This window comes from Hyla sarda, chromosome 4 (assembly GCF_029499605.1).
Source record: "Hyla sarda isolate aHylSar1 chromosome 4, aHylSar1.hap1, whole genome shotgun sequence".
NCBI lineage: Eukaryota > Metazoa > Chordata > Amphibia > Anura > Hylidae > Hyla > Hyla sarda.
In genome coordinates, this window is record NC_079192.1 from 368,626,646 (window position 1) to 368,640,472 (window position 13,827).

Genomic DNA, 13,827 nt, shown 5'->3' on the forward strand with positions numbered 1-13,827 from the left:
GTACATTATGTATATCTCTTCTGTTATCATAATAATGATTCGTCTTTGTCAATTTGAATGCTCCCTTTCAGTTTGACATTTTATCATTTGCATTATGCAGCAAGTGCCGTAACAGAGAGGTGCGCGTGTGAAGCCAAAGTATAATAAGCGGTAGAGAATGTGAGTGCCAGGCGGGTCTCTAGAGGAGGTCCTGTCAGGAAAGGTATGACACATTGGCACAGCAAACATGAACTACAAACAACCTGGTCACATCATCTCTTCTCATAAACGGATCCAGATCCCATGGCGACTAACTTTCCACCTTTTTATGTCAAACTTCTTGCAAGGAAGGAAAAAAACAGTGTTTTAAAGTGTAAGCCGTTCTGATTGTCGTTGGCTTACAATATTCAGAGTCATTCTTACATTTGTACATCCATGTCATTATATTTGCATTGGAACGTACAGTCAGCAAAAAAATAAATAAAACTGTGAATGTTGCAGTGGTCACATCTGTCGCACTGGTTCTGTCAAAAATTCAGGTAATTTGCAGGAAAAATAGCACAGATATTCCGGTGCAAGCGTCTAATGCAAATTGAGCCAACTGATAGGTGGTGTAAAATTTTATAATTTTTAGAGGCCACTGTACATGTAAGGTGGACCCAAAATTGGACTGGATAACAGGGTAGTCTTCTCAAAGAGGTATCACTATAGTTTTGGTAAATCTTTTGGGTTTGAACTTAAAGGGAACCAATCAGCACATTTTAGTATATAAAACGCTTGGCAATGCGTTATATATGCTAAAATCATTATCCTCACCAACCCCGGGGGACGTTTGTGCCCCCAGGGATGGTGAAGATATTAAGTTCTAAAGAGCCCCCCTCCCGGGCCACCCGGAAGGGGACTTACACTTACCAGCTCCGTTCGCTGCGGCCGTGGCCTCGCCCTGGTGGCTTGAATGACGGCTCGTGTCACCGCTCTGCTCCGTCTGCTTAGGGGGCAGAGCGGTGACACAACCCGTCATTCAAGCTGTCGGGATAGTGCCACAGCGACCAGAGCTGGTAAGTGTAAGTCCCCACCCAGGGGACTACTTGCCGGGCGGCCCGGGGGGGACTTAATAACTTAATATCTTCACCATCCCTGGGGGCATAAACGTCCCCCAGGGATGGTGAGGATAATGATTTTAGCATATATAACGCACCAAGCGTTATATATGCTAAAATATTCTGATTGGTTCCCTTTAATACCAGTTTTAGCCCCTTACAGCCTCAGCAGTTCAAATTTTTTTCTCTAAAATCCTTAAAGCGTACTTGTGATATCACAGATAAAAAAAAAAAATAAAGCTTCTATATGTTACTCACTAAGTGCAGATGCTTTACATGTCTTTATGTATCTAGCTTCTGTATTTGGCTCACAAATTTCTCTGTTCTGGTACTCACTTTTTCTGACATCTGCTGCTCAGGAAGGGGTATGTCCCAGGCAAGCACTGAGCCAGTCATCACTCACCATGCATTCACTTCCTCCCTGAGTCTGCTGTACTGTATTGGGTCTCTTAATCCAATCACTGCAGGCTGCTCTGTAAACCCATCCTCTCTGTTTTCATACTGCAGCCTGATAGGACAAGAGTGAGCATAGAGGAGTGCTAGTCGGGCCCCACTTAATGGAATTTGACTCAGCCTGTGCTTTAGCTGGGACAAAGATTATGCTGTAGCCAGACAGAATCATGTTCTGTATGGTATAAGGACTCCTTGTGGTCTTTCTTATAAGCCATGCTTTAAAAAAAAAAAAAATGGATATAACATTTTCATGAAGAGGATATTATAAAATGTTAATATTTTGCATTTAACATTTATTTTTCTACCAATAGTCATAAAAGGATTTTTTTTTTCTTTTGAAGGGGTGGTGCATTGTTATTTTCACTGTGCAGTAAAAATGTCACGCTAATTTTATTCTGTGGGTCAGTTGCACTACAAGATAAATTTGGTTTGTCTTATCTGATTTTTCAGTCTATGGAGCTGTGTAAGGGCTTGTTTGTTTGGGTAATGAGGAGTTCCTTTTTATTGGTACAGTTTTGGGGTAGCTGGGATGTGTAAAGTGATATGACCAAAAATTATATTGTCATTGTATATTGTACAATTACATGCAGCCAGGGGCGTTGCTAAGTCTCCAAAAGACCCAGTGCCAGAGCCCACAGCCCAGCCACACCCCTAACCACACCCCAACCACACCCTTAACCACACCCTCGGCAATGCCCCTAACCACACCCAATCTCCTTCTTTATTATTCTTCCATTACTGTACACTGCAAGTATGCGACCGGCACTTAAAATTTTGGGAATACCTCTAACGGTTCATTCACACTGCAGAATCTCCGCTCGCTGCCGAAGGTACTTCGGTGGTAGGACCGCGGGGCACTGCGCCATCACCATTGACTGCCATGCAGTACTCGCGGAATTCCGCACAAAGAATGACCGAACATGTTACTACTTTGCACGGAGCAGTTTCAGTGGCGTAATTGTCTGCCGCTGAAATTTAGCAGTGTGAACGGGTTTCGCGGAAGACCCATTTACACTAATGGTACAGTTCACTGCGCAGAATTCTGCGTTATCAGCCTGTCACCTGAGTTTAAGAGGACCTACTATACTGACAGACTGACAACAACCACCATTACCACCACAGACCATATACACTATACTGTATATACAGCCAGCAATAGTATAGTTTACACACTCCCAGCTAGCACTACAATAGTATAATGGGGATGATATTAGTAGACTAACCCCATTATACTATACTAGTGCAATATGTCAGTCATACTACTACTACTACTACTACTACTACTATCATCTCCATCATGCTTTATCAGCGCTATATGTATCAGTCATACTACTACTAGTAGTATGACTGATATATAGCACTGGCATAGCATGATGTGTGTGATAGTAGTAGTAATATAAAAAGAAAGAGAAGCGCTCCATAGTGCATTAACCGGGCAAGTGGAATTTCACAGTAGTTTACTGGAAGCGCTTACCTGGTAAGTTGTGCTAGTGTACCAGGCACAACACTGTTGAGAGTTTCCAAAATGCAGCCAGTCCCGCCACCACAAAGGTGTAATGGTAACAGCAACCTCCAAATACTCCCAAGGGACTTCAATAGGCGCAGAAAGGATGAGGAGTTATAGATGTATAAGCGATATCATTTATTTGCAGAATGTGTTTCGACGCCAGGATGGACGTCTTTCTCTAACAGCCAGCATACTGTTTCCCTTGGAAACAGTATGCTGGCTGTTAGAGAAAGACGCCCGTCCTGGCGTCGAAACGCGTTGTTCTGCAAATAAATGATATCGCTTATACATCTATAACTCCTCATCCTTTCTGCGCCTATTGAAGTCCCTTGGGAGTATTTGGAGGTTGCTGTTAGTAGTAGTAATATGACAGACACATTGCACCTGTTGTGGCTGGTAAAAATGATCACACTGCTGATGCCTGTGGGTCCCTGCGTTAGGTTTGTGGCATGCTCCACTCCTCTTAACAGTCTTCTCTGTTGTTTTTTCTGGTCCATGTACCAGGTCTTTTTCCAGTTATATCTTCTCTGCAGAGTCTGACACCTGGATATCGTTGGTTCCTCACATTGATAGCAGATCATCATCCTCTGTATTAAACTGTGCAACCTGAATAAAGCCCAGCCATACACTGTGCCCCTGAATGTAACCCTGCCATACGCTGTGCCTCCTCCTCTGTCCTCCTCTTCCAGACCCCTCTGTCCGCCACCTTTTCCCGACCCCTCTGTTCTCCTCCTCCTCCTCCTCCTCCAGAACCCTATGTCCTCCTCCAGACCCCTCTGTACACCTCCTCTAGACCCCTTAGTCTTTCTCCCGGCTCCTCTTTCTTTCTCCTCCACATTCCGCTTTCTTTCTCCTCCAGATTCCGCTGTCCTCCTCTTCCTCCAGATTCCTCTGTCCTCCTCTTCCTCCTCCAGATTCCTCTTTCCTCCTCCTCCAGATTCCTCTTTCCTCCTCCAGATTCCTCTGTCATCATCCTCCTGCTCTAGATTCCTTTGTCCTCGTCCTCCTCCTCCAGATTCCTCTGTCCTCCTGCTCCAGATTCCTCTGTCCTCGTCCTCCTCCTCCTCCTCCTCCTCCAGATTCCTCTGTCTTCCTCCTACTCCAGATTCCTCTGTCCTCCTCCTCCTCCAGATTCATCTGTCCTCCTCCTCCTCCAGATTCCTCTGTTCTCTTTCAGATTCCTCTGTCCCCCTCCTCCTCCAGATTCCTCTGCCCCCCTCCTCCTCCAGATTCCTCTATCCCCCTCCTCCTCCAGATTCCTCTGTCCTCCTCCTCCAGATTCCTCTGTCCTCCTCCTCCAGATTCCTCTGTCCTCCTCCTCCAGATTCCTCTGTCCTCCTCCTCCAGATTCCTCTGTCCTCCTCCAGATTTCTCTGTCCTCCTCCTCCAGATTCCTCTGTCCTCCTCCTCCAGATTCCTCTGTCCTCCTCCTCCAGATTTCTCTGTCCTCCTCCTCCAGATTCCTCTGTCCTCCTCCTCCAGATTCCTCTGTCCTCCTCCTCCAGATTCCTCTGTCCTCCTCCTCCAGATTCCTCTGTCCTCCTCCTCCAGATTCCTCTGTCCTCCTCCTCCAGATTCCTCTGTCCTCCTCCAGATTCCTCTGTCCTCCTCTGTCCTCCTCCTCCAGATTCCTCTGTCCTTCTTTTCCTCCAGATTCCTCTGTCCTCCTCTTCCTCCAGATTCCTCTGTCCTCCTCTTCCTCCAGATTCCTCTGTCGTCCGTCGCCCTCCTCCTCCTCTAGATTCCTCTGTCGTCCGTCGCCCTCCTCCTCCTCTAGATTCCTCTGTCCTCCTCCTCCAGATTCCTCTGTCCTCCTCCTCCAGATTCCTCTGTCCTCCTCCTCCAGATTCCTCTGTCCTCCTCTGTCCTCCTCCTCCAGATTCCTCTGTCCTCCTCCTCCAGATTCCTCTGTCCTCCTTTTCCTCCAGATTCCTCTTTCCTCCTCTTCCTCCAGATTCCTCTGTCCTTCTCTTCCTCCAGATTCCTCTGTCCTCCTCCTCCTCCAGATTCCTCTGTCCTCCTCCTCCAGATTCCTCTGTCCTCCTCCTCCAGATTCCTCTATCCTCCTCCTCCAGATTCCTCTGTCCTCCTCCTCCAGATTCCTCTGTCCTCCTCCAGATTCCTCTGTCCTCCTCCTCCAGATTCCTCTGTCCTCCTCTGTCCTCCTCCTCCAGATTCCTCTGTCCTCCTCCTCCAGATTCCTCTGTCCTCCTCCTCCAGATTCCTCTGTCCTCCTCCTCCAGATTCCTCTGTCCTCCTCCTCCAGATTCCTCTGTCCTCCTCCTCCAGATTCCTCTGTCCTCCTCCTCCAGATTCCTCTGTCCTCCTCCTCCAGATTCCTCTGTCCTCCTCCTCCAGATTCCTCTGTCCTCCTCCTCCAGATTCCTCTGTCCTCCTCCTCCAGATTCCTCTGTCCTCCTCCTCCAGATTCCTCTGTCCTCCTCCTCCAGATTCCTCTGTCCTCCTCCAGATTCCTCTGTCCTCCTCTGTCCTCCTCCTCCAGATTCCTCTGTCCTTCTTTTCCTCCAGATTCCTCTGTCCTCCTCTTCCTCCAGATTCCTCTGTCCTCCTCTTCCTCCAGATTCCTCTGTCGTCCGTCGCCCTCCTCCTCCTCTAGATTCCTCTGTCGTCCGTCGCCCTCCTCCTCCTCTAGATTCCTCTGTCCTCCTCCTCCAGATTCCTCTGTCCTCCTCCTCCAGATTCCTCTGTCCTCCTCCTCCAGATTCCTCTGTCCTCCTCTGTCCTCCTCCTCCAGATTCCTCTGTCCTCCTCCTCCAGATTCCTCTGTCCTCCTCCTCCAGATTCCTCTGTCCTCCTCCTCCAGATTCCTCTGTGCTCCTCTGTCCTCCTCCTCCAGATTCCTCTGTGCTCCTCTGTCCTCCTCCTCCAGATTCCTCTGTCCTCCTCTTCCTCCAGATTCCTCTGTCGTCCGTCGCCCTCCTCCTCCTCTAGATTCCTCTGTCGTCCGTCGCCCTCCTCCTCCTCTAGATTCCTCTGTCCTCCTCCTCCAGATTCCTCTGTCCTCCTCCTCCAGATTCCTCTGTCCTCCTCCTCCAGATTCCTCTGTCCTCCTCTGTCCTCCTCCTCCAGATTCCTCTGTCCTCCTCCTCCAGATTCCTCTGTCCTCCTTTTCCTCCAGATTCCTCTTTCCTCCTCTTCCTCCAGATTCCTCTGTCCTTCTCTTCCTCCAGATTCCTCTGTCCTTCTCTTCCTCCAGATTCCTCTGTCCTCCTCCTCCAGATTCCTCTGTCCTCCTCCTCCAGATTCCTCTATCCTCCTCCTCCAGATTCCTCTGTCCTCCTCCTCCAGATTCCTCTGTCCTCCTCCAGATTCCTCTGTCCTCCTCCTCCAGATTCCTCTGTCCTCCTCTGTCCTCCTCCAGATTCCTCTGTCCTCCTCCTCCAGATTCCTCTGTCCTCCTCCTCCAGATTCCTCTGTCCTCCTCCTCCAGATTCCTCTGTCCTCCTCCTCCAGATTCCTCTGTCCTCCTCCTCCAGATTCCTCTGTCCTCCTCCTCCAGATTCCTCTGTCCTCCTCCTCCAGATTCCTCTGTCCTCCTCCTCCAGATTCCTCTGTCCTCCTCCTCCAGATTCCTCTGTCCTCCTCCAGATTCCTCTGTCCTCCTCTGTCCTCCTCCTCCAGATTCCTCTGTCCTTCTTTTCCTCCAGATTCCTCTGTCCTCCTCTTCCTCCAGATTCCTCTGTCCTCCTCTTCCTCCAGATTCCTCTGTCGTCCGTCGCCCTCCTCCTCCTCTAGATTCCTCTGTCGTCCGTCGCCCTCCTCCTCCTCTAGATTCCTCTGTCCTCCTCCTCCAGATTCCTCTGTCCTCCTCCTCCAGATTCCTCTGTCCTCCTCCTCCAGATTCCTCTGTCCTCCTCTGTCCTCCTCCTCCAGATTCCTCTGTCCTCCTCCTCCAGATTCCTCTGTCCTCCTTTTCCTCCAGATTCCTCTTTCCTCCTCTTCCTCCAGATTCCTCTGTCCTTCTCTTCCTCCAGATTCCTCTGTCCTCCTCCTCCAGATTCCTCTGTCCTCCTCCTCCAGATTCCTCTGTCCTCCTCCAGATTCCTCTGTCCTCCTCCTCCAGATTCCTCTGTCCTCCTCTTTCCTCCTCCTCCAGATTCCTCTGTTCTCCTCCTCCAGATTCCTCTGTCCTCCTCTTCCTCCAGATTCCTCTGTCGTCCGTCGCCCTCCTCCTCCTCCTCTAGATTCCTCTGTCCTCCTCCTCCAGATTCCTCTGTCTTCCTCCTCCAGATTCCTCTGTCCACCTCCTCCTCCTGATTCCTCTGTCCTCCTCCTCCAGATTCCTCTGTCCTCCTCCTCCAGATTCCTCTGTCCTCCTCCTCCAGATTCCTTTGTCCTCCTCCTCCAGATTCCTTTGTCCTCCTCCTCCAGATTCCTTTGTCCTCCTCCAGATTCCTCTGTCCTCCTCATCCAGATTCCTCTGTCCTCCTCATCCAGATTCCTCTGTCGTCCTCCTCCAGATTCCTCTGTCCTCCTCCTCCTCCAGATTCCTCTGTCCTCCTCCTCCTCCAGATTCCTCTGTCCTCCTCTTCCTCCAGATTCCTCTGTCCTCCTCTTCCTCCAGATTCCTCTGTCCTCCTCTTCCTCCAGATTCCTCTGTCCTCCTCTTCCTCCAGATTCCTCTGTCGTCCTCCTCCAGATTCCTCTGTCCTCGTCCTCCTCCAGATTCCTCTGTCCTCCTCCTCCAGATTCCTCTGTCCTCCTCTGTCCTCCTCCTCCAGATTCCTCTGTCCTCCTCCTCCAGATTCATCTGTCCTCCTCCTCCTCCAGATTCCTCTGTCCTCCTCCTCCAGATTCCTCTGTCCTCCTCCTCCAGATTCCTCTGTCCTCCTCCTCCAGATTCCTCTGTCCTCCTCTGTCCTCCTCCTCCAGATTCCTCTGTCCTCCTCCTCCAGATTCCTCTGTCCTTCTTTTCCTCCAGATTCCTCTTTCCTCCTCTTCCTCCAGATTCCTCTGTCCTCCTCTTCCTCTGTCCTCCTCTTCCTCCAGATTCCTCTGTCCTCCTCCTCCAGATTCCTCTGTCCTCCTCCTCCAGATTCCTCTGTCCTCCTCCTCCAGATTCCTCTATCCTCCTCCTCCAGATTCCTCTGTCCTCCTCCTCCAGATTCCTCTGTCCTCCTCCTCCAGATTCCTCTGTCCTCCTCCTCCAGATTCATCTGTCCTCCTCCTCCTCCAGATTCATCTGTCCTCCTCCTCCTCCAGATTCCTCTGTCCTCCTCCTCCAGATTCCTCTGTCCTCCTCATCCAGATTCCTCTGTCCTCCTCATCCAGATTCCTCTGTCGTCCTCCTCCAGATTCCTTTGTCCTCCTCCTCCTCCAGATTCCTCTGTCCTCCTCCTCCAGAGTCCTCTGTCCTCCTCCTCCAGAGTCCTCTGTCCTCCTCCTCCAGAGTCCTCTGTCCTCCTCCTCCAGATTCCTCTGTCCTCCTCCTCCAGATTCCTCTGTCCTCCTCCTCCAGATTCCTCTGTCCTCCTCTGTCCTCCTCCTCCAGATTCCTCTGTCCTCCTCCTCCAGATTCCTCTGTCCTTCTTTTCCTCCAGATTCCTCTGTCCTCCTCTTCCTCCAGATTCCTCTGTCCTCCTCCTCCAGATTCCTCTGTCCTCCTCCTCCTCCAGATTCCTCTGTCCTCCTCTTCCTCCAGATTCCTCTGTCCTCCTCTTCCTCCAGATTCCTCTGTCCTCCTCTTCCTCCAGATTCCTCTGTCCTCCTCTTCCTCCAGATTCCTCTGTCCTCCTCCTCCAGATTCCTCTGTCCTCCTCCTCCAGATTCCTCTGTCCTCCTCCTCCAGATTCCTCTGTCCTCCTCCTCCAGATTCCTCTGTCCTCCTCCTCCAGATTCCTCTGTCCTCCTCCTCCAGATTTCTCTGTCCTCCTCTGTCCTCCTCCTCCAGATTCCTCTGTCCTCCTCCTCCAGATTCCTCTGTCCTCCTCTTCCTCCAGATTCCTCTGTCCTCCTCCTCCAGATTCCTCTGTCCTCCTCTTCCTCCAGATTCCTCTGTCGTCCGTCGCCCTCCTCCTCCTCCTCTAGATTCCTCTGTCCTCCTCCTCCAGATTCCTCTGTCTTCCTCCTCCAGATTCCTCTGTCCACCTCCTCCTCCTGATTCCTCTGTCCTCCTCCTCCAGATTCCTCTGTCCTCCTCCTCCAGATTCCTCTGTCCTCCTCCTCCAGATTCCTTTGTCCTCCTCCTCCAGATTCCTTTGTCCTCCTCCTCCAGATTCCTCTGTCCTCCTCCTCCAGATTCCTCTGTCCTCCTCATCCAGATTCCTCTGTCCTCCTCATCCAGATTCCTCTGTCGTCCTCCTCCAGATTCCTTTGTCCTCCTCCTCCTCCAGATTCCTCTGTCCTCCTCCTCCTCCAGATTCCTCTGTCCTCCTCCTCCTCCTCCAGATTCCTCTGTCCTCCTCCTCCTCCAGATTCCTCTGTCCTCCTCCTCCTCCAGATTCCTCTGTCCTCCTCTTCCTCCAGATTCCTCTGTCCTCCTCTTCCTCCAGATTCCTCTGTCCTCCTCTTCCTCCAGATTCCTTTGTCCTCCTCCTCCAGATTCCTCTGTCCTCCTCATCAAGATTCCTCTGTCCTCCTCTTCCTCCAGATTCCTCTGTCCTCCTCTTCCTCCAGATTCCTCTGTCGTCCTCCTCCAGATTCCTTTGTCCTCCTCCTCCTCCTCCAGATTCCTCTGTCCTCCTCCTCCTCCTCCAGATTCCTCTGTCCTCCTCCTCCTCCTCCTCCAGATTCCTCTGTCCTCCTCTTCCTCCAGATTCCTCTGTCCTCCTCTTCCTCCAGATTCCTCTGTCCTCCTCTTCCTCCAGATTCCTCTGTCCTCCTCTTCCTCCAGATTCCTCTGTCGTCCTCCTCCAGATTCCTCTGTCCTCGTCCTCCTCCAGATTCTTCTGTCCTCCTCCTACTCCAGATTCCTCTGTTCTCCTCCTCCAGATTCCTCTGACCTCCTCTTCCTCCAGATTCCTCTGTCCTCCTACTCCCCCAGATTCCTCGGTCTGCCTCCTCCTCCAGATTCCTCTGTGCTCCTCCTCCTCCTCCAGATTCATCTGTCGTCGTCCTCCTCTTCCAGATTCCTCTGTCGTCCTCCTCCAGATTCCTCTGTCCTCCTCCTCCAGATTCCTCTGCCCTCCTCCTCCAGATTTCTCTGTCCTCCTCCTCCAGATTCCTCTTTCCTCCTCCTCTAGATTCATCTGTCCTCCTCCTCCTCCAGATTCATCTGTCCTCCTCCTCCTCCAGATTCATCTGTCATCCTCCTCCTCCAGATTCCTCTGTCCTCCTTCAGGCTCCTCTATCACATCTCTGTCATTCATACATACACACATCTATCATCCAAATATATATCATGCATACATACATACATCTTATACATACACCCATCTATCATGCATACATCTATCATACAAACATCTGTCATTCATACATCATACATACATATATTATACACACACCTATCATACATACACCTATCATACACCATACATGCATACATCTGTCATATATACATACATGCAGGCATCTATTATACATACACACATCACACATCTATCATGCCATCACTCCTAAATCCTCCGCGCCAGTACACTCACCCTCCTGATCTGGAGATCACCACCGTTCATCAGGGTTCGGGGATTGGGTCGGAGGCAGTGCCAACTATGTCGCCCGTCACTCTTTGCCCCCACTCGGTCCCGGTGTGATTTTTCCAGGATGCAAGGAATTTCATTACACCGACAGTTGCAGGCTTTAAGCAGAAGTGCATGCTTGTGCAGAGCTTGTCTGCTCCCAACAGCCTCTGCAGCTGCCCGATCATGTCATGGGACTCTGGTACCAGTGTATTGTCCCAGAGGGAGGCTCCTATGCGTGGCATGTCATGCGATGCCCCATCCCAGAAGCCACCACTGTCTTAAAGCAGTGGTGGCAATAATTATAAAAAAAAAACTCTGGCCTGAGACCCAGGGCTATTGTATTACACAAGGGGCTATAGCGTGGGATGGAAGGGGGGGGCATTATGGAGTCCTGCTATTTGTGTGGGGGGAGAGGGCTATTTGTGTGTGTGTGTGTGTGGGGGGGGGGGGGTGATTTATCAAAACCTGTCCAGAGGAAAAGTTGCTCATGGCAACCTATCAGATAGCTTCTTTCATTTTTCAGAGGCCTTTTCAAAAATGAAAGAAGTAAGCTGATTAGTCGCTATGGGCAACTCAGCACCTTTTACCCTAGACAGGTTTTGATAAATTCCACCTATGTGTGTTTGTGTGTATGGTGGACTGTGTGTGTATGTATCGGGGGGCTGGGATGAGGGAGGGGAGGGGAGACCTGTTGTGTGGATTTGGGTGGGTGGTTCCTGGAAAGGGGAAACCTGCTGTACTACTGTGTGAGGATAGGGGGCACTTTGGTATGTTTTATTTTTTTTTGCAATGTATTTGTTTTTTTTTTATTTAACTATTGATATAATAAACACTGCTCAAAAAAATAAAGGAAACACAAAAATAACATATCCTAGATCTGAATGAATGAACTAATCGTATGAAATACTTTCGTCTTTACATAGTTGAATGTGCTGACAACAAAATCATTCAAAAAATATCAATGGAAATCAAATTTATCAACCCATGGAGGTCTGGATATGGAGTCACACTCAAAATCAAAGTGGAAAATCACACTACAGGCTGATCCAACTCTCATGTAATGTCCTTTAAACAAGTCAAGTTGAGGCTCAGTAGTGTTTGTGGCCTCCACGTTCCCGTATGACCTCCCTACAACACCTGGGCATGCTCCTAATGAGGTGGTGGATGGTCTCCTGAGGGATGTCCTCCCAGACCTGGACTAAAGCATCCACCAACTCCTGGACAGTCTGTGGTGCAATGTGGCATTGGTGGATGGAGCGAGACATGATGTCCCAGATGTGCTCAATCGGATTCAGGTCTGGGGAACGGGCGGCCCAGTCCATAGCATCAAAGCCTTCCTCTTGCAGGAACTGCTGACACACTCCAGCCAAATGAGGTCTAGCATTGTCTTGCATTAGGAGGAACCCAGGGCCAGCTGCAGCAGAATATGGTCTCACAAGGGGTATGAGGATCTCGTCTCTGTGCCTAAGGGCAGTCAGGCTACCTCTGGCAAGCATATGGAGGGCTGTACGCCCCCCCCCCCAAAGAACTACCACACCATTACTGTCCCACTGCCAAACAGGTCATGCTGGAGGATGTTGCAGGAAGCGGAACATTCTCCACGGTGTCTCCAGACTCTGTCATGTCTGTCACATGTGCTCAGTGTGAACCTGCTTTCATCTGTGAAGAGCACAGGGTGCCAGTGGAGAATTTGCCAAATGTCCTGCACCGTGTTGGGCTGTACGTACAACCCCCACCTGTGGACATCAGGCCTCATACCCCCCTATTGGATTCTGTTTCTGACCATTTGAGTGGACACATGCACATTTGTGGCCTGCTGGAGGTCGTTTTGCAGGGCTCTGGCAGTGTTCCTCCTGCTCCTCCGTGCACAAAGGAGGAGGTAGCGGTCTTGCTGCTGGGTTGTTTACTTCCTACGGCCTCCTCCACGTCTCCTGGAAGCGCCTCCATGCTCTGGACACTACACTAAGAGACACAGCAAAACTTCTTGCCACAGTTCACATTGGTGTGTCATCCTGGATGAGCTGCACTACCTGAGCCACTTGTGTGGGTTGAAGACTCCGTCTCATGCTACCACTAGAGTGAAAGCACCACCAGCATTCAAAAGTGTCCAAAACATCAGCCAGGAAGCATAGGAACTGAAAAGTGGTCTGTGGTCACCACCTGCAGAACCACTTCTTTATTGGGAATGTCTTGCTAATTGCCTATAATTTCTACCTGTTGTCTGTTCCATTTGCACAACTGTATGTGAAATTGATTGTCCATCAGTGTTGCTTCCTGAGTGGACAGTGTGATTTCACAGAAATGTGATTGACTTGGTGATACATTGTGTTGTTTAAGTATGTATTTAACTAGCGTTAAAGGGAACCTGTCCACCCACGCCTGCACACAGCAGTCTTATTCCCTCCCATTTTTCATTGGGTCCTGTGGGATCCCAATGCAGGGCTCTAATACAGTGGACTTGCTTTTGGATCTTTATTGAGACTTTTAGGGAGATTTACCAAAACCTATGAAGAAGAAAAGTTAACCAGTTGCCCATAGCAACCAATCAGATTGCCTGTTTAATTTTTATAAAGGCCTCTAAAAAATAAAAAAATCTGGTTGCTATTGATAACTGGTCAACTTTACCTCTGCACAGGTTTTGATAAATCTCCCCCTTTGTACCCAGTCCCTTACAGAATTGCTGCACCCTTTTATTATTATTGAGGGTGTTTTAATACTGCTGTTTGGCACTTTATTTTCTTGCACTGAAACTGTTCATTTGAATGGGATCCATCAGGGATCCAGAATTTTAGTGGCATTTAGCATAAATAAATAGCACAATTTTTCTCTCCGCTAAACTCCCATGATTCAAACCAAGTCCGACAATGGTGTGAAGGTAGCCTAAGTCTGTCGTTATAGACTGTGCCCTTAACTCAAAGTCGGAGTTAAAGGGCACAGCATCAAGCCTGCAACATGACAGAGACAGAAGCCTGGCAAATGAAATGCCAGGCTTCCCTCTTAGAACTTGTGTAAAGGAAACCTAGAATTTCATTTACCAGGTTTCCTTCTTATGTGGTGTCGCTGCGTACTCTGACTTCAGAGTGAAGCCGCAGCATAGTGTTTTGTTTTTTTAATGGAAGCCTGACAAAACAAATGCCAGGCTTTCCTC

The 13,827-nt window shown here is 49.8% G+C and overlaps 1 protein-coding gene across 2 annotated transcripts in view; it reads left to right on the plus strand.

Annotated features, from left to right (window-relative positions):
* The window catches only part of ATP10B (ATPase phospholipid transporting 10B (putative)), a 479,113-nt gene that overhangs the window by 181,076 nt on the left and 284,210 nt on the right, over window positions 1-13,827 (plus strand). The gene's annotated exons all lie outside the window — the stretch shown is intronic.